The 21,857-nt window shown below is 37.5% G+C and overlaps 1 protein-coding gene across 2 annotated transcripts in view; it reads right to left on the bottom strand.

Annotated features, from left to right (window-relative positions):
- Positions 1-21,857, bottom strand: part of slc8a4b (solute carrier family 8 member 4b) — a 130,221-nt gene that overhangs the window by 106,908 nt on the left and 1,456 nt on the right. For both annotated transcript variants that reach the window (XM_056462247.1, XM_056462248.1), the window contains exon 2: positions 20,440-20,630. The gene's annotated coding sequence lies outside the window, so the exon portion shown is untranslated. The remainder of the gene's footprint in view (positions 1-20,439; positions 20,631-21,857) is intronic.

The following is a 21,857-nucleotide window of genomic DNA, read 5'->3' as shown; positions in this document are numbered from 1 at the left end:
GTGTGTGTGTGTGTGTGTGTGTGTGTGTCAGCAGAGAGAGAGAGAGAGAGAAAGAGAGAAACAGAGACAGAGTATATTGTTTAGATTAATCAACACAGTCCCTTTAAATTACTTATTGTCTATAGGAGTAAACTCATGTGGAGGAGTTTAAGTATCTGTACTGCTCCGTAGAGGTAAAGAAGGAGCTGAGCCAAAAGGCAAATCTCTTGATTTACTGGTCAATCTACGTTTATACTCTCACCCATGGGTCATGACCAAAAGGACAAGATATTGGAGACAAGTTACTTAAATTAGTTTCCTTAAAAGGGTGGCAGAGCATGCCCTTATAGATGTCAACCAGATGTCCTCCTGTCAACCAGGAGGAACATGAAGTAAAGTCACTGTTTTAGTTGAGGGGGCTCAGGCATCTGATTTGGATGCCTTCTGGACACCTACCAAGGGAGATGTTCCAGGCTTTTACCACCAGGAGAAGACCCTTGGGGAAGACCCAGGACATGCTGGAGGGACTATTGCTGTTTCTCAATATATGTTTTTCAGCAAGCTTGCTTCCTCGTTTTCTTGTGCAACATCATCATCAACCGCCAATGTTCAGTTCTAAAACTCAAGACCACAAGAACAGTGGGTGCCTGAAAAGTGTCCTTGATATCGAGGATGCATCGATGCAGACTTTGCTTGAACGCAAAACTTGCTCGATAAATCCCAGAAGTCATTGTGCCTGGATAGATTTATTATTATTAGTTCAGAGATACAACTTATTTTTCTCAGGAGTTACCCTAAATGAGACGGTGAAAGTAAACATTACCATGGAACTCTTAATAAAGGCATAAACACAGGGTGTTTATTTGATGAAATTTGTATTAAAATTAGTTTTATTTGTATTGTGCAACATATATTTGTAAGGTCTTTATGCATAGTATATATTGTCAAAAGGGGAAAAACAATAAATTGTTGTATGAATGCTGTAATGTTAAAATTATTTATGTTTAAAATGCGTGAAGGTCATGTGACTATCAGGAAGAACATTCATCAAGAAAAGCATCTCATTTCTCACTGTATGTGGTCTCTGTTCTCGCGGTCTCCGCAGTTTGTTCTTCCAAAGTAAATTTGCAAGAGTCCGTTCTCAGCGTTCTTGAGTTGAGAAACAACCTGTCTCTTGGCTTGCCTGGGAACACCTCGAGACACCCCTGGAGAAGCTAAAGGAAGTGTCTAGGGAGATGGAAGTCTGGAGTTCTGCCCCTGCGACTCGCCCCCAGCTAAGCAGAAGAAATAGACTGTATGAATAAACGTTCAATGAAAGTAAACACATTGTGGCTGTCTACACTGTTCATGGCAGTGACATGACAATGACAATGACAATTAATCGGTCCCAGTCTTGATGGTCTAGGTGCCAGATCAGTCCTCAAATGTCCCAAAAATTATCAATCCTTGCAAATGTCAATACATAAAATCCCTGAGGGAGATGTGAAGAATTTTTGAGGGGTGAAAATGACATTATAATGATTTGAGGTGGCCTGAAATTCAAAAGAAGAGATTTTGAGGTTGAGAGTCAGGATTTGGTACAAGAAAAATGGCACAAATAGTGAAATAAATGTAATAGAGAACACTAAAAAAGGAGACATAGGGTGTTAAATATTAAATAGACAGAGAAAATACCGTAGAATGAGAGTGACAGAGAAAGTGCTAAATTTAGAGGGGATAAAGCAGCCTTACCTCATTTAATTTAGTTCTACTCAAAAAGCTCCAAACCTGATTTCTCATTAAGTATTCTTGAAGCTTATTATACCACTTATTACAGGACTACTTAACAAATAAATAAATAAATAAATAAATAAATAAATAAGTGAGTATTGCACATTCATTTGTATTTAAATTCTATTAGGATGTTAGAAGAATGAGACTGCACAGTGATACGAGACATCAAACTAATATAAGTGTAAGTTATTTATCCATACATTGAGACCAAAATTAGCTCATATTTATAAATCAACTTTTTCATGTCATTGCTGATAACCAATAAATAGTACTGAAATTCTTTATTCTGTACATTATTATTTTGTATTAAGCATTTGTTTAAAACAGAAGTTTTCTATAGGTATGCAATTTCAAACCTGCCAATGTCCAGTTTGAATAATTAACATAAGTGCTAGGTAAGGCTAAACCCCCAGGGCTGACAAGGGAAGATCCTTGTTTGGCTGGAGGAAATGGGCGATGTCTTTACATCATTGATTGATAGTCCATATATATGTTGATTTATATGTTTTAGAAAATCAGGGTGGCACAGTGGCTCAGCGGTTAGCGCACTGTCGCTTCACAGCAAGAAGGTCGCTGGTTCGAGTTGGTTGAGTTGGCATTTCTTTGTGGAGTTTGCATGTTCTCCCCGTATTTGCGTTGGTTTCCTCTGGTTTCCCCCACAGTCCAAAGACATGCACTATAAGTGAATTGGGTCAACAGAATTAGCCTTAATGTATGAATGTGACTGTGGAAGTGTTTAGTGTTTAGTGCCTAAGTGTTTTCCAGGGCTGAGTTGCAGCTGGAAGAGCATCCGTTGCGTAAAACACATGCTGAATTAGTTGGCAGTTCATTCCATCACCCCTGATATGTAAGGGACTAAGCCGAATGAAAATGAATAAATGAACATAAAATTATTGGAGATCTTTCTGACCGACATAATTCACTGTCAAATCAAAATGACTTTACAATTTGCACCATGACATGAGGAAACACCCTTTTGTGTGATGCTGTATGTAGAGAATGTGAATATTAATAATAATAATAATAATAATAATAATAATAATAATAATAATAATAATAATAATAATAATAATAATTCCTTACATTTATATAGCACTTTTCTGGACACTCAAAGCACTTTACATTTTTTTGGGGGGGTGGGGGTGGGTCTCCTCATACACCACAAGTGTGCAACGTCAGTCATATTGCACACCACACACCAGCTGATTGGTGGAGAGGAGACAAAGTCGTGAAGCCAATAATGATATGTGGATGGTTAGGAGGCCATGATGGACAGAGGTCAGTGAACAAATTTGGCCAGGATGCTGGGGTTAAACCCATACTCTTTTTCGAAGGACATCCTGGGATTTTTAAAGACCACAGAAAGTCAGGACCTCGGTCTAATGTCTCATCCAAAAGACGCCTCTCACTGAGCAGCATAGTGTCCCCATCAATATACTGGGGCGTTAGGATGCACACAAACCGCAGGTCGAATGCCCCCTGCTGGCCTCACTAACACCATTTCCTGGCAGCAACCTAGCTTTTTCATGTGGTGTCCCATCCAGGTACTGACCAGGTGCAGCCCTGCTTAGCTTCAGTGGAGTGGGTGACCACTGACAGTTGCAGAGAGCTAGTTGCCGGCAAATTAATGTGCTCGTGTCACATTTACAATGTTTTTGAAAAGTAGCCATATTTCTCCAAAAAAGGAGAAATAAGGTTGAAAGGGAAATTTGTGAGTCTAATCTAACTGCGAAAATTCCAAATTTAACTAATTTGGTTCATGTTTGATCAAAGCATCCATGCCTGAGGATAATTACAGGTACTGTACATCGGCGGTAGTCCTTTAGCATCACCCACTGTTGCAGATCCAACCAAATAAGATATGTGTGCTTTAGACATTGAAACTGAGTTTGCAGCAACAGTATGACATTGTTCTTTTAACCAGTTAGAAAACAAAGGTGTTTATGAATGTTTACTTTGCCCCTTTAAATAAAAACAACAGTTCCAGTCACAATCTCAACATATCTCATAATATCATTCTCAACAACTGGGGCACAATGAAATGCCGGTGTCAGTGGCATCTCTTTTTTTTTTGGAGACAAATATCTGATCGGACTGACATTTACAGTACTTACAGACCATTGTAATTAATTCATGGTCAAGATCAAAAGTACTGGACAGAAAAAGGACATTTGTCATATCAGAATCGCAGCTGTGATTTTCCACTTCTGAAAAATAATATACACATCAAAGGTGGGCATTTTCAAAGAGCCTTTTTAGGTAAAATGAATGGTGAGTCTGTTCCACGTTACTGGCTCCTGTAGTGCCCAAGCAAAGGATCTGTATTTTGTTGGGTTTACAAACTATTCGGGGACTATCAGGTTTTTCTAAACTGTCTGATTACATTGACTGGAAACAGGGCCACAGAAGCATTCCTGATCATGAGAGCTACAAACAACACAGAGAGTGCATCACAGCATCTTCCCCTGAACAGCAGTAATTCAGAAGTTCTCTGGCTGATGAAGTGTACGGGCACATTCTCTGCGTCTTGGCTCACAGGAGATCACTGATGGCCAAAGTTCCACACGGATATGAGCTCATCAATTAGCAGCTAGAGGAGAACTGACAGCTCCGAGATGTCAGAAGTTTATAGCCTTTGCTGTTTTCCTTGATTAATCTGATAGGAGAAGGTAAAGCTTTTGGCTTTCCAGTGCCCTTCAAATAAGTGTACACAATATTACTCTCTCTCTCTCTCTCTCTCTCTCTCTCTCAATCCACAACACTACCCCCATCCGCATATTATTTTCTGCGCGTGAACATAAAAGGTAGGGTATTGAAAATGAAATGACTGGCTCAGTGACCTAACTCAGTAAATCAATCCCACCACATCAATCACAAAACAAGGCTTAACGTTGTCCTCCTTTTAGTCATTAGATTAATAATAATCTCAATTTGAGTATGGCATTCTGAGTAGCTTCAGCGAGGGCCAAATGAGACACTGTTTCCACATGAGTATTCATTCAATAACAATGTATCTCCTCAATAGATCAACTCAACGTTTGATTGACTAGCTTTATTTGACAAGATTCATGCCTGGTTCACCAAACATACCATAAGATGCTCTTGCTAATCTGATTTCAATATTGCCAACTTAGAGCATCCTACTATATATGCTTAATGTTACCACATTGTTTTATTAGATCTTTGTTATTTGGCTGGTTTGCTTGTTAGCATATTTTAAAAACTCAAATTAAAAGAGTTAAGGGAAAATCTACAGCCTGATCTCACGTGGAAAGTAACTATTTTTTATTTTGACAGTTTAGTGGCTAATTCGTACAAATTCATATGAGTTCAGCTGTATGAAATGTACAACTGTTTGGGGGATGAGCAGATCGTATTAAATTGTATGGTTGAGATTGTACAAATTCATAGGAATTAGCCATGAACTCAAAAAGTTACAAATTGTCATGAAATAGCGTTGAAATTACATTTTTTCAAATATTTAAGCTGATGTACTCATCAGGTGTTGAATGAATCTGACTAGATGAACATTATTTTTGCTATAGCCTTAAGCTCAACTGTTTATTTGACTTTATTACATGATTATTCTTGGCAATTATGCTGGCATTATTTTCATCACTTGTCTCGCTCATCCCTCATTATAAATCAATCCAACATGAATCAATATTTAATGTTATTGTTCGTATTAATATTATTACACATTTCAAAAGATCAATAATTAAAGTATTGTTTAATGTTTAAGATCAGTTACATTTTTATAATGATGTAAATTCTTTACAGTCACATTTCATCTTCCTGCATTTCGATGCTTCCTTGATGAACTACTAATTTCTCACTCACTCACTCACTCACTCACACTAAAACATATTACCCCAATCTACTAGATATTTTGTGCTGTGATTGTTTTTATATATACCCACATTACTGAACTTAAATTATTTTTGGATGTGCAGTTCTCCACCTATCAAATGATATTACACAGAAAATCACAGTTTTTTGTTCATCAATAAATGAATTATGCATTGTTTCCTTTCACCACATGCACACCCACACACACACACACACACACACACACACACACACACACACACACACACACACACACACACACGTCTAGCCAGCGTCTAAGGACAACGTTATTTTGATGTCCAATAATGACATGAAATTATGTTGATATTTGGTTGATTTTAGATTGTGTAGGAAAGTGACCAAAATTTCCTGTCTGACATATGTCATAGTGGTAACGTCCACACAATGTCAAGGTGTAACAGGATAAGTCGTTGATATTTGGTTGATTTTAGGTTGGAAGTTAGACATTGATGTGGGCCTGACGTTGGGTTCTGACATCAATCTGATTTTCCTTTTCAAACAAAATCCAAGATATTGGGGAACTTTGTTATACAACGTCAATATGACGTCATGTTGATGTCCTGTGCCTGCAGGGGTGTGTCAGGGAGCAATGCTGTTGCAGGTAACTGACTAAAATAGCTTAATATAGAATACAAGAAATGAAAGACTGGAAAAAGAAAGTGAAGGAAGAAAGTGGTTGAGAGCAAAAAACAAAACAGTGTCTTCCTTTCTGAAAGCAGTAATTGCATATGCTGATTTTCCTGCTGGCCATGATGAAAAAGCATCATCCTGCACGAACTACTACTTTTGATAGCATTAATACTTGCATTTAAGGCTGAGAAAGAAACACACATGCAACATAGATAGCTTACAGCTTATGCTAGTTCAAATTACTGTCAGGATTTTTTAAGGTTTGTGCTGGTCAGTTTACTTGTACTTGCCCCATTATTTAGCAGCTGCGCTGTTAGTAGATTACACTCTGATTATGTTCTTACCCTAATTTGAGCTGATCTTTGTCATTATGTGTTATTTTAGTAGATTTTACCACCCTCAGAACTTTTTTCAATTCCTATAAAATTTCAATATAAATTATCAATATAAATGGCCTTGGCTTACTAGTTCATATTATGGGTGATGTGTGCAATGTTTTAAATGTGCTTTCTTCAATACCAGCTTAATATGCAGATTTAATTGGTTAATTGGTTGATTGACACTGTCTGGTAAACTGGTAAACCAGGTAAACGCAGATCGCTAAAAGTACTACAAATCCGCCATTTATATGGACTACATATCCAGTCATGCCCCCCACACACACACCTGTTCCAGATCACGTTTGATTACACACACACAGCCAAAGGATCATTACGTACTTATTACAAAGATTATTTATACAGCACACACACACGCATCAGGGCTGAGTCTTGTTATACTGTTTATGATATTACGACATGTTTCCCTTGCCTTGCCATGTTTGACCCTCGCTTTGTTTTGTTTGTTTACATTGCTTGCTGAATGTACTGACCATTCGCCTGTTTAATGACCATGACTCTGAATTGCCTGTATAAATCTGTTTGCCCCTGTGTTGACTGTTGCTTGCCTGAAAATTCTCCTAATAAACACTGCATTTGTATCCTCAACTCAGTTGTCCGTGTTCCTTCACATTACAGACACAAAAAAATACGAACATTTGCAACTCTTTAAAATCACAGCGATGAAGCAACCAATACAAAACCTGAAACAAACTAATTAAAATAAGTGAGCAATCAATGTGCAATCAGATCTTAAGCAGTCCATTGAAATCGATGTGTAATGATGTCACAAACTGAAAAACATGGTTTCCAATCCATACAAATTGTTTATAAAACGTCAAAGAACGCAAAATGAAAAAAGCACAAAGGAAATCTAAAAATTCTTATGAATCATTCAGAATCCAGCAGGGAGAGAGATGTCAGACTTAGCTTCAAACTCTGTCACTTTGGATGAACTTTCAGAACTTTTCCATGCAAGTTACCTTTTTTTCCAAAAAAGACCCTAAGAGCTCTCAGAGGATTTTCAGTTGTGTGAGTAAAAGTACTGGAACTGGCGTCATTGTTAGAGGCTCCCACGGCACAGAGAGAGCAGCCCTGTGTCATGCTGAGTGTCGTCAGCCAAACAGCCAGTGTGACATTAGCAAACAGAAGGAGATTATACTTCACTCGCATACGTACACACGCATTGAAAAGTGACATCTAACCGTGAGCAATTTACATCCCTGAAGCCCCACATGATTTACTGCATGTTGAGTTAGACTCCGAGGGTCACAGCCTGCTATTGTGTCAAACAAAAATGTCCTAAAGGAGACAGTGGCTACAAATGTGGAACCATAACATCTTCAATAACTTCACATTGTCACCTCCTCCCTATCTCTCTGAGATTATATCTGCATCCTCTAGTTTGATATTCCTTACATTTATTCTCACATGCTACATCAGATTTAGAAACCATTTATTTATGTTATTTAGATCAGATTAGATTGGATTAGATTAGATTAGATTAGATTAGATTAGATTAGATTAGATTAGATTAGATTAGATTAGATTAGATTCAACTTTAGTGCCATTACACATGTACAAGTACAAGGCAACAAAATGCAGTTTAGGTCTAACCAGGAGTGCAATGGCAGCAAGTGCATGATATAGGTATAAGTTATAAAGTGCAATTATAGGAAAAACTAGTGTGATATTTACAGATGGATGTACTATGGACATTATATACAGGTTGTCTTAACTATGAACAGAGATTTACAATAGATGAATATATGTACAGGTTGCTGTTAATAATCAGAAGTATGCAGATAGATATGAACATAATTCCAGATGTATAAGTACAGTGGGATGTAAAATTTAAGACGAATTAGTGCAACATAGTGCAATGAATATGTGGAATTTTAATTGTGCAAATATTAAATAATAAATAAATAATGGAGTTTATGGGAAATGTAAGTTATGAGGAGAGTGTGGGGGTGTATGAGGGAGGCAAAAAGGTCTATGGGGTAATATTCTGTAAAATATGAGTAACTTGGCACAGGAAACACAAGTATTTGAAATGCTCAATGATAAGAGGTGCCTCAGAAAATAATCAAACCCAAAATAACATTATAGGTGAATTCTATCAAAAAGTGTCATTTATAATAAATAAAATAGGAACTAACACTGTTGTCTACATCGTTGATTTTTCTGATTAAGAATTTGACTGTTTTCAAGAGAATCTAATCAGAGAAATTATCGTTATCAGATCCAAAAAAAGCATAAAGTGCTGCATTTGATACAATCGATCATAATATTCTCCTTTATGGGCTTGAAAATTATGTTGGTATTACAGGAACTGAATTGGCCTGGTTCAGGTCTTATCTATCTGAACGGTATCGATTTGTATCAGTTATTGAACAGGCATCATACAGATCAAAAGTACACTGCGGGGTACCACAAGGCTCAGTTCTTGGTCCCTTACTTTTCCCACTATTTATGCTACCGCTAGGCGATCTCATTAAAAAGCATGAGGTTAGCTTTCACTGTTATGCTGATGATACACAACTGTAGATTTCCTCTCAACCTGATAACTTGTATGAATTTAGGAAATTAACAGATTGTATAGCTGATATTAAAAATTAGATGACTAATAACTTCTTATTACTAAATTCAGATAAAACTGATGTCTTGCTTATTGAACCCAAAAACCTCACACTAAAAACCTACAACCCTGTCTAACCTTTGATGTATTCTTAGTTCAGTCCTCATCTTCAGTCAAAAATCTGGGGGTGATTTTTGATGGCAACCTGTTGTTTGAAGGCCAGATTTCAAGCATCTGTAAAACTGCATTTTTTTAACATAAAAATGTTGCCAAACTTCGACATACACTATCAATGTCTGATGTGGAAAAGCTTATTCATGCTTTTATGACCTCTTGATTAGACCAGTGTTTCCCAACCCTGTTCGTGAAGGCACACCAACAGTCCACATTTTCAACCTCTCCCTAATCAAACACACCTGAATCAACTTATCATGACATCAGAAGAGACTCCAAAACCTGAAATGAATGGGTCAGATAATGGAGACATCCAAAATATGTACTGCTGGTGTGCCTCCAGGAACAGGGTTGGGAAAAACTGTATTAGACTATTGTAATGTGTTAATAGGCGGTTGCCCTGTTGGCCTAATTAACAAACTTCAGCTAGTTCAAAATGCAGCTGCTAGAGTGCTTTTTCCTATTAAATATCATATAAATTTTAACATTTTATTGACTACCTACAAAGCCCTGAACGGTTTAGCTCCCCAGTATTTGAGGGAGCTCCTGGTGTATTATAGCCCCTCACTTCCACTATGCACAATTAATTCTGGACAATTGATTAATCCCAGAATATCAAAATCAACTGTAGGCGGTAAATCTTTCTCATATCTGGCACCTAAACTCTGGAACAGCCTTCCCAGCACAGTTCTCACACACTCTGTCAGTTTATAACCAGATTAAAGACATTCTTTGCATTATCATACATATAAAACACAAATGCTTTTGAAATCCTCTTAAGGATTGTTAGTCTGCATTATTTAGGGCAACTGGAGCCGGGAACACTTCCCAAAAGACATTTTAATTTGAACGGCATCTGCGCTTATGTTAGTCTATTTTCATTATTCTCGAGGTTTCTATAATCCTGGACCAAACCAGGTGTGAGCAGCTGCTGTGGTGGTCATGGAGGAGTGGAGAGCATGAGACTGATTCCTATAACACCCTAGTGACAGACGAGTCTTCGCATTGATCCTGAAGGGCCAGCCTGTACACCAGCCAGTAACCTCTCCCACATGCAGCTTCTCTACAATGGATGTCCAGCTTTCTCCAGCCTCTGGGGCCTAGACTGCAGCTCTGCACAAGAAGTTTGGCCAGAGGAGAAATGGTTGTGCCCAACTGAGCCTGGTTTCTCTCAGGGTTTTTTCCTTCACTTTTGTCAATTGGTGAAGTTTATTCCTCGCCACTGTTGCCACTGTCTTGCTTGGTTTGGGACTGGTGAAGCTGCACATCGATGTATTTGTTCTTCAGTGTTTGGACATTTAGCAGTGAAAATGAAACCACACTGAACTGAACTAAACTGAACTCTGAAAATTGGACTGACACAGTTTTAATTTACTATAATCTTCTGTTAAACTGTTTTGACACAATCTACATTGTAAAAGTGCTATAGAAATAAAGATTAATTGAATTTAATTTAATTGAATAAAGCAGATAAAATCTTGTGTAAAATTAAGTTTAATGTATACCACAAACCAACAAATACGTCTGGTAATTTCTGTATCAGTGGTTCATTTAACAGGATACCTGGTGGCACTTGAGGGAAGCTGACTTAATACTGCAAGAAATTCTCTAAGTCTAGAAGCCACTTGCTTGATTTATTTTAAGTTTATGTATTTTTAAGTATCCAAATGCATTGGGGAACTGTATGGACCTCTACAGTCTCAGCAGTCTAAATGTTGCTGTTTAAGAGTTGTCAGAGAGATGTAGGTCTCCAATTCAAAAGATTTTCCTAACCAGAGTGTCTGAAAGTGGTACCTAACATCAAGAGCCTGTGGGATAAATCTGACCTAAAAAAGCTTCCCAGCCATGTTTTCTCCTTCATTCCCTTCTTTCTATCTCTTCTCACATCCTTACATTTTCTTCCTCACACCTTTCATTCTCATTCTGTCATGTTCTCTCCATCTTCATGCAAATGCTGCTTATCACTTTTTTTAACAGATGAAATGTGAGAGACTCTCTCCCCCCTTCCCTCATCACTCCATATTTTTATATTTGCCCTACTTCATTTATCACTTCCTCCCCTTAGCCTTCCACATTATGCAAATATCAAGGATCTAAAAAGATAATCCATCAATTTTATCATTGCATACACAAAAGATTTGCTTATTTAAAAACACTGAACTGAAGAAATTAAAGGAAGTGAAACTAAACTTTAAAAAAAAGAGTAATGCTTTATTTTAATGAACAGTAGACATGTTTTACTTTAAAGGTATAGAATGCTTTGATGCAGTATGCTTAATTGTTCTCCGAGATCTAAATAATAGGTATATGGCTTAGTTAAGTACAATAATGAGCTAGAAACATACGTATAGGTTCTTTTTAACCCAAATATATTATGGTTGGTTTTGACCATATTTGGCAAGGTTACGATTAATGAGCTTTGCTCTGTTGCTTCAGCAGCTCATGTCAGAGCCTGACAATCACAGACACACACACATGCGCTGCGTGATATATATATATATACCTCAGTTGTCAAAAAATATTTAACAAATTGAGAAGATTCTTTGTTAAGTGACAATCTTTTCAACTGAAGTGATAGAGAGGTCTAATTTAGCTGGAAGAAATTTATTTGAGCTACATTTTACACCACAAGAGTAAGCAAGCTTGCTCCTGTGTTGTACTGTAAATAAATATAGGCTAAATTTCAATTATACTTGACAAAAGGACAAACATTTTTTAACGTATATGATATACATTATTGTTGTAATCGAGTAAGTAAGAAAGTAGTGTGTATTTATTTGGCCATATACCCAAAGCACTTTACAATCATGAGGGGGGTCTCTCCACACCACCACCAGTGTGCAGCATCCACTTGGATGAGGTGACGGCAGCCACAGGACAACAGAGCCAGTGCGCTCACTTCACACCAGCTATTAGTGGATTGGATAGACAGTGAAACAGCCAATTAAGTGGATGGGGATGATTAGGAGGCCATCGTGGGGGCTGATGGAGGGAATTTGGCCAGGACACTGGGGTTACACCCCTACTCTTTACGAGAAGTGCCATGGTATTTTTAATGACCACAGAGAGTCAGGAGCTCGGTTTAACGTCTCATGCGAAAGACGGTTCTTACTCAACGGTGGGCGCCAGATCCTTCAGAGTCTCACTAGGAAACATTGTGTCCAATCAAACACAGCTGGAAGCCTGCATATTAAGCGTGCATATAAATCTCATGTGGATTGTTTACACTCACAATATTTACTTGAGAATGAGGAAACAATGGTGTTTAAGGCTCAAAAATGCCATTCATTATCATGTGCTTTTATTATTATAATTCCTATTATTCAACTAGATATATCAAGATTTTCATTATATGGCACCTTTAAGGGGATAGTTCACCCAAGAATGAAAATCTACTCACTTGCCTCAGGTGGTCCCACACTTTTAGTTTAAGAAGATATTTTGAAGAACGCTGGGAACCTGTAGCCATTTACTTCCATAACAGAAAAACAATACTATGGAAGTTAATGGCTACCAGTTTCCAATAATCTTCCAAATATCTTATTTGGTGTTTAACAGAAGAAAAAAAAAACTCAAATTGGTTTTGAACAAGCAAAGGGTGAGTAAATGATGACAGGATAAAACATTGAGTGAACTATCCTTTTAAGGAACTATTTGTCAAGTAGCATGTCTGTTGGGGAACCATCTTAAAAGTGTTAGCAAATATTAAGCAGACAGTCAGCTAATCCTCTAATGATCTCTTTATCTGTTTTAATCCCCCTTTGGAATTGTTATCTTTATGTGGGTTGTGCATGACCTGATGGCAACGGGGATTGCTGCTCACAAGATGGCCACTATTAGTTCACCAGTCCACAAAATGGCATCCTCCAGTCTACCAGCTCACGAAATGGCGCCAGGTCCCTCTGAATCTCCCGAATGGCAGGCGCCAGATCCCTCTGATTTCCTCAAACAGCCAGATCCTTCAGAGTTCCACGAATGGCGGGTGCCAGATCTTCCTGAATTTCCCTAATGCCAGGTGCAAGATCCTCCTTAATTCCCCAAATGGACTGCGTCAGTTCCTCTCAAATTCCTTGAATGGTGGGTGCCAGATCCTCTCAAATACCTAGAATTGCGGGCGCCAGAGTCCCACGAATGGCCAGAACCACCACCTGAGTGCCAGGAATGGCTGCCAGAGCTATGTGACTTCCCGGTGCCACCAGAGCCATGTGACTACTCAGTCAGTGCCTCCTGTTCCTAAGCCTCCTGACCCACTGGGGTTGTCTGAAGTGCCAGTGTCTCCAGACCCTAAGCCTCCTTACTCACTTTGTCTGAACTGCCAGTGCCTCCTGAACTGGAGCCTCCTGACCCACAGGGGTTGTCTGAACCATCAGTGCCTCCTGGCCTAGAGCTTCCTGACCCATTGTGGTTGTTTAAACTTCCAGTGCTTCCTGACCCAGAGCCATCAGACCTACTGTGGTTGTCTGACCCACCAGAGCCTGCTGATCCAGAGCCCCCAGACCTACTTTAGCTCCACGCTCCATATTCTCCACAGCTCCAAGTCGCAGGCCCACCTCTGCTGCATGGACCTGGCCGTCCGTCCCTCCCCCTGATCTGAAATCTGCTCATAGAGGGGGAGATGTGTCACAATCACCAGCAATCTAGTCTTTGCAGATTGCTAGAGAACTACACATCTGCCACTATATGAAATTAAACTCCCCAAAGTCTTTGCACTCACACACCAGTTCCTGATTCCCTATGAAAACACACACAGCTGGAAGCTCATGATGGACTAAGTATTAGGACTACAAAGATGCCTCATTCACAGACATTCTTTGCTTTGTTTTGTGTAAACTGTAAGTAAGCATAACCAAGCATTTTCCTTGTTGTGTTTGGACCTATGCTTTGTTTTACTGTTTAGGTTGTATTGCTGCCTGTCCCGACCATTCGCGGTAAAATAGTTTTACATTTACGACTTATAAATTAATGTCAGTTCTGTTCATGACTTTAACTTGGTAAGTTAATTAATTTAACTTTATTGGATACACCTTTTAAAGGCTTTTAAAGTTATGATAGCAGCACTCGACAAGTAAAACTGATCATAATATGATTTTATTACAACCATATACCATGAGTGTTTCCTGTTTCTATTACAAACAAAACGGTCATGATTATCAACACACAACCTGTTGGTCACCTATTTAATGAATACAAACCTTTTGTTTGACTAATGACAGCACTGGTCTTGACAAGTTATTTGATAACGTTAGCCTCTTTTAGTCAATCTCAATTTCCACAACCCATGCATTTTAATTACGTCTTCCCTCACTCCACCAGTCCCTCAGGTCAAATAAGACATATTTCCTGGCACACTTATGCTCCATATTAATAAAAAATGTGGGCCAGAAAAAGCTTGCTCGGAAAAACTTTTATCCTTCGTTCAAAAGTTAACTAGTTCAAAAATTAACTAGTAAGTCAAGCTCGCAAAAAAAAAAATCAGTTTTGTGCAAATGATATTGTTCTTTTTTGCAGATTTATAAAACTTTTAAAGCGAATTGTCCAATGTGAGATTCTAAAAACCTAAACACATGCAAAAAGATTTATTAAATTGGCTGTTGTACGTATCATGGCAGTTAGGATATTAAATATCAACTGATTGAAGCTAACAGTTTAATGCTTTGTTGCATTTTAAATTAATTAACCAACTACATCAAGTACTACCCTAAAAGAAATGTTAACACAAAAAAAGAAATGTAAGACTTGTTATTTTATTACAAAACATTCTCTTTAGTCTAAAATCTACGGTGGGATCTTAGGCTGCAAGCTGTAAATAGAAAAATCACTGAGAAATCAACTTTATAATTTTTTTGAAAACATGGTGGCACATAAGGTATCACATGTAAATACAAACGTGCTGCACAATGGAAATGTTTCGGGTACACCAAGGGGTGACAAACCTTTTAGGGCTTCCTTTTAGGGCTGGAACACACCAAGCCGACAGCCTGCCACTGAGCTCTGTTAGTATAGCTGGTTGGTTTGGTTTGTTCCGCCTCTCCTCACGTTAACGTCGAAGCTTGTTGTCTGATTCAGCTTGTAGAATAGTTGTCGGCTGTCATTTTGCTACATTTCTCAAATATTTGCAAACAATATGAATTATTAGATTATTAGGCATATTTGCACAAGCAAATTCCTCCATGGCGAGTGACAATTACTGTGATAGTGGTTCTAAATGCTGCTTTGTTTATGCTTTATCTGTAAGCATCAGAAGCTCGGTTTCCCTTTGCGGAACAAGAACACAGACACTGCCCCCCGCAGGGTGGATATAGTTGGCTTTCGTATGCTCGGTGTGTCCACGCACAGCTTTTTGGTCCAGACATGACCTAACATTAGTGCTAGTTGATTGGCATCAGCTTGGTGTGTCCCAGCCCTTAGAGACAGTGCTATTGTTGGAGATCAAAAAGTTTTTAGCTATTAAGAAGTTCACTTCATTGTACCATGATTTTTTTACAAACCAAAAAATTTAACCCTGAATTTTCAAAAAGAAAGTAAGGCAATACTTTGATTATAAAATATTTTATTTGAATATAATTTATTATATTGGACATGACAGTAATTTTGCACCACACAAATTTAAACTTAATCTTTCTGTTATTACAGATTATTTGTACTCAGAACTTAAGTGTTTTAAACCTAAAGCATGCAGTCCATATATAAACACAAACGTGCATTCAGTTTGCTTTGTTGGGCACAGTTTTTAAACTTTCTAAACAAATATATGCAAACTATGCAAGCAGTTAGCCACAAAAAAATTGTCTATTACTTAGATCACTCTCATTTTAAGTTTGTTTTTATGTAAAAAAGAATGTTGAACTCACAGAACAGTACAATATAAATGTTTCTGGTGCCTCTGGTGGTCATATTGTAAAAATTTCATGTTATACGTTTTATATATTCTAGACAAAAAACTTATGTAAGCTAAGTCATGTAAAGGGAGCACTTATTTGAATAAAGTTCATACTATTAATTACCTGGGAGTATGGCTTGATTCTGAACTCTCCTTTAAATCATATATTAATCATATTCTAAATAAAAATGAATTTAGAAATTACTTTATACTAATTACTTTAAATCAAACAAGACATTGTTTTTATACAGTGTTCGCAAGAAACGTGTCTCCCAATGTACTGTATACAGTACATCAGATCTTTGATTAATGTGTTGTTGCATATCAGATTGCATCAAAATTAGATCTTAACCTCTTAACACAAATCGTTGCATTCTGACATAAGCCATTCTGTTTAGACTTTTTTTTTCAGTAAAAAAAAATATATATATATATATCTCATCAAAGAAATCTATTGGTAAAAGAGCATTCATGTTTAAAGGTACAATGGACTGGACTATTTTTCCTACTTATATTTGATCTATAACATAAGATATTTAAGCAAGCTTTATCATATTTTACTTTGGATTGTACGTGTTATTCTTAATGATGTTATTGATTATGCTGATTTAATTCACTGATCAGTATATATTGTATTATGTTTTGGTTCTTATCTGATAATGTTGTGGGGCTTTTTTCTCATTTAATATTTGTGTTTTTTTTTTTTGTTGTTGTTGTTTCAATTATGTTATTTTATGTTTTGTTTTTATTTATATTTTATTGTGTGATTGTAATACACTGTGGGACCCCCTTTATTAGGTTAATCCTAATAAATAAATTCAAAATATTCTGTATGTTGTGGCCCGTTTTACATTTACATTTAGTCATTTAGCAGACACTTTTATTCAAAGCGACTTACAAATGAGGACAAGGAAGCAATTTACACAACTATAAGAGCAACAGTGAATAAGTGCTATAGGCAAGTTTCTGGTGTGTAAATTCTAAGCAAAGCATTAGTAATGTTTTTTTTTTTTTTTGAGAGAGAGAGAGAGAGAGTACAGTTAGTGTTATAGCCAGAGAGGCAGTTACAGATTAGTAAGGAAAGTGGAGACTAAACAGTTGAGTTTTTAGTCGTTTCTTGAAGACAGCGAGTGACTCTGCCGTTCTGATGCAGTTAGGGAGTTCATTCCACCAACTGGGCAGATGGAATGCGAGAGTTCGGGAAGTGGGAAGTGATTTCTTCCCTCTTATGGATGGAACCACGATGCGATGTTCATTCACAGAATGCAAGTTTCTGGAGGGCACATAAATCTGCAGAAGTGAGAGCAGATAAGAAGGAGCAAAGCCAGAGGTCGCTTTGTAAGCAAACATCAGAGCTTTGAATTTGATGCAAGCAGCAACTGGCAGCCAGTGCAAACAGGTGAGTAATGGAGCTTGAACAATGAGTTGAGCTGCATGTTCAGATAGGAAGGGTCGGACCTTTCTGATGTTATAGAGTGCGAATCTGAAGTTCTAGAAATGTGGTCAGAGAAGTTCAGTTGGTCATCAATCGTTACTCCAAGGTTTTTTACCATTTTGGATGCAGTAATGGTTGCCCCATCCATCTGGATTCAAAAGTTATGGTGTAGAGTCGGGTTGGCAGAAACTTCAAGCATTTCCGTTTTCATGAGGTTAAGCTGAAGATGATGATCTTTCATCCAGTGTGAAATGTCTGACAGGCAGGCTGAGATGCGAGCTGGAATTGAGGGATCATCAGGGTGAAAAGAGAGGTATAGCTGGGTATCATCAGCATAGCAGTGGTAGGAAAATCCATGTTTCTGGATGACTGGTCCTAAAGATGTCGTGTAGATGGAGAAGAGAAGTGGCCCAAGAACAGAGCCCTGAGGTACCCCAGTGTTAAGATGCTGTAGGTTGGACACCTCTCCCCTCCAAGACACCCTGAATGACCTGTCAGAGAGGTAAGATCTGAACCATTGAATAACAGTCCCTGCAACGCCCAGTGACTCAAGCGTAGATAGCAGGATCTGGTGGTTTACAGTGTCAAAAGCAGCTGATAAATCCAGCAAGATGAGGACAGATGATTTAGATTCTGCTTTAGCCAGTCTGAGATCCTCCATGACCGAGATCAGGGCAGTCTCAGTTGAGTGGCCTTTCTTAAAACCAGATTGCTTGTTGTCCATGAGGTTGTTTTGAGTAAGAAAGTCCAGGACTTGATTGAACACTACTTTCTCCAAAATCTTGGCCATGAATGGAAACAGGGATACCGGTCGGTAGTTTTCAAGTAGCGTTCGATCCACGTTGGGTTTATTAAGCAGTGGGGTTACCCTAGCCTGCTTAAATAAAGTGGGGAATAAACCAGAGTCAAGAGATGTGTTAATTATGTGAGTCAGTGTTGGTATGACTGCAGGAGAAATGGCTTGCAAGAGATGAGAGAGAATGGGATCAAGTGGACAGGTGGTTGCATGGCTAGATAGCACGAGATTGGACACCTCAGACTTAGAGAGCTGGGAAAAAGAGGTGAGTGTGTGTGGTGTTGGTGGTGTATCTTGCGTGTTTGTCGTAGGTGCAGCAAATTGAGCACTGATTTTTGCATTTTTGCGAAACCATCCACACTCGACACACAAGCTCTTACAGTAACCAAGGAAACAGTGGGTAAACTTTCTAGTACCATACACAGATAGCTGAAAACGAGTTAAAATGTCCTACAACCATACACAACCAGCTGAAAACAAGTCTAAGTGTTCTCTTACCATACACAGCAACTGAAAACAAGTCTAAACGTACTTTTTATTTTTTTATTTTTTTAATTTTCACGTTTTATAAAATGCCAGCGTGCACCACAGTCTCTGACCTCTTTGCATTCTGGATATTTTAACAATTGCTATATATTCAGTAATACAGTACAACACACTGTGAGTGTGTATTACCACTGTGTTGTTTGCATTTGGCATCTCGATTTTGGCAAACCTTTGGAAATGGATATGGTAATGCACTAGGTGGTCAGACTTAATTTAGCAGATACTGATGCAATGTAGAGTGAACAGAACTTGAAAAGGAACCAGTAACCTTTTTTTCTGTATAACGGCCCACTAAATCCACAGTAACAGATTGCCTTTTGCAATGGACTCAAGCAGAACGGCACTAACCTCTGAAAATAAATCTAATAAAAACTAATTAAATAATAATAATAATAATAATAATAATAATAATAATAATAATAATAATAACAACAATAATAATAATAATAATAATAATAATAATAATAATAATAATAATAATAACACTGAATTTGCAAAAATATAAATGTTTTATCAGGGACTTATTTTTTTTTACTTTAAAAGCATGAAAAAGTCTACATTTTCACTAGTCTGCTGCCTTTTGTGACCTCTTAGTGCTTTCCATCAAAGATCGCCTATAGGGCTGATGTATTTCCGACTAAAACAAGGGTCATTTGGCAACATAATTGCTCATTAAAACAATATGTTTCTCCCTGCCTATTTGGGTGTGTTGGTCAAATCATTTTTTGCATTGTTTGTGAATTGCTGGCAGTAAACTGGTAAGAACACATAAAGGACAAAAAAACTAGCATAACTGGAACATTTTCTATGACTTATAATGTATTTGTGAGTCATTTTTAAGAATGATAATGTGAATTATTGTCATCACAATGGGAAAACCCAAAGGTCAATAACAATTAAATAATTTTTTTTTATGTTTAATTGCAAACATCAGAAACCCACCTTTTTTCAATCCTCGATGAAGTCATTTTAGAGATTTTTTCCCCACGAAATAAACACACAACTATACTTCACCGGTGTCAGCAATTGCGTAACTCAGGTTCAAATGTGACTTCATTTGTGTGTTGGATTACAAGAGAATAATCTGAGCGAGAGACATGGGATTGGGAAATTGGGTGACGTAGATCGATTCTGGATGAAAGAATGAGAAGAAAAGAATGAGCACTCACATGGAGATGAAAGTGGATTTGGATATACAAAACACCTCGCTTTAACCCCTTCTTTAAATTGTGATTGCGTTAGGTTATAAGCACGTGAACTAAGGTATGATATCTAATACGCATTACGCATAATGCTCGCCTAAACTGCAGTATCTAAACGAAGAGACGTCTGATAAACATTTCGTAAAGATATACAGTGTAATCTGTTGCATTGTGCCTCAGTAAGTGAAGTGCTTACCGGTTGGTCAGCGCTGAAAACAGGTGGTCGCGCGCAGGGATCAGCGCGGTTTATCCGCCGGTGTGTGTTGTTGTTGTTGTTTGCCGATGGTGTTAGTCGCTCATATCAGGTCCAAGCAATGGTTTCCAGCCAGACAGCCAGCTTTTCAGTATGCGGAGATTTAGCAATGTGTTATTATTCAGTTGACCCCACTGTAAAACAAATAAACAACTTAATCACCTTAATAGCCCTGACAAAAGGAGACAGTCATTTCACTGATTACGTGCGCTTTACGACGCGCCCCATTCAAGTTGTGTGGCTAACCTTAATGAATGAGTTACCATGTGCGTTTTAATTACTTCTCTATTCTAAATGCTGTGTTATGTTTAAAGCTATAATCTGGAATTCATGATGTGAATCATAGTAATTAATAGGCTTATTGCGTTTGAGAAGTTGAGAGCATGGGGTCTTATAAAATATATGCTAGCCCAGTGTTTTCAGAAACTAGCTTTTTATAATAAATTACATGCAATTATAAATTCCTTGCAATAATTTATAATAAATTCCTTGACATTATGTCAATGTTTTGTCTGCAATGTTGGCATATTTAACAGTTGAGCTAACTATATGACTTAGAGTATAGTACATAAAGGATGACCAACACTTTAAACCTTTATAATCATGACATGACAAGTCATCAATATGCATGAGATTTTATGTATGCTTTTGACAACTGTCAGTCAGTAAGTGTCATTCTCTCAGGTATGTCATTTTAAATGTAAAGATGACATTGTCTGAGATGTCTTTATGACAACTTGACATAATATATTATAATCTGTCTTTGTCTATGTTATGACAACTTGACATTATCAAGGCCTCAAAATCTGTCAATGTCGTTGACATGACAACTTGACATTATCAAGACAACACAACTTGTCATCATGAACATGCTTGTCAGTGGCCATTATAATTGTCTCATGAATTTTATAGCCCTGAATTTTTACATAGACTTAAATTGTAGTTACATGCATTAAATATGAATGAAAGTAATACAGTTAAATAGTTATAAAACTTTTAACACTTTTAATTATGTTCTGCTGGAAAAAGTTATCAAAAATATTAATGACACAGTTATAATGTCCTCATGACATTCATGTTTATGACAGATATATAACAGAGTTATGTTGTCTTGGTAATGTCAAGCTGTCATGGCAAAGGCAAAGACAGGTTGTAATTGTATTTGTTTTTGTCAAGTTGTCATAACAAAGAAATCTCAAATAATGTAAGTTTTGCATTTAAAATGACATAACTACGCAAATGACACTTACTGACAGTTGTCGTAAGCATGCAAAATATCTTATTCATTTTCATGCTAATACAGTTAAAGCATGTTCATAATACTGTGCTTCAGTGGAGCTGCTCTTCAGTGGATTGGCCTT

This window comes from Danio aesculapii, chromosome 7 (assembly GCF_903798145.1).
Source record: "Danio aesculapii chromosome 7, fDanAes4.1, whole genome shotgun sequence".
NCBI lineage: Eukaryota > Metazoa > Chordata > Actinopteri > Cypriniformes > Danionidae > Danio > Danio aesculapii.
Note: the sequence above shows the minus strand (reverse complement) of the source record. Positions and strands in the feature narration are given on the sequence as shown.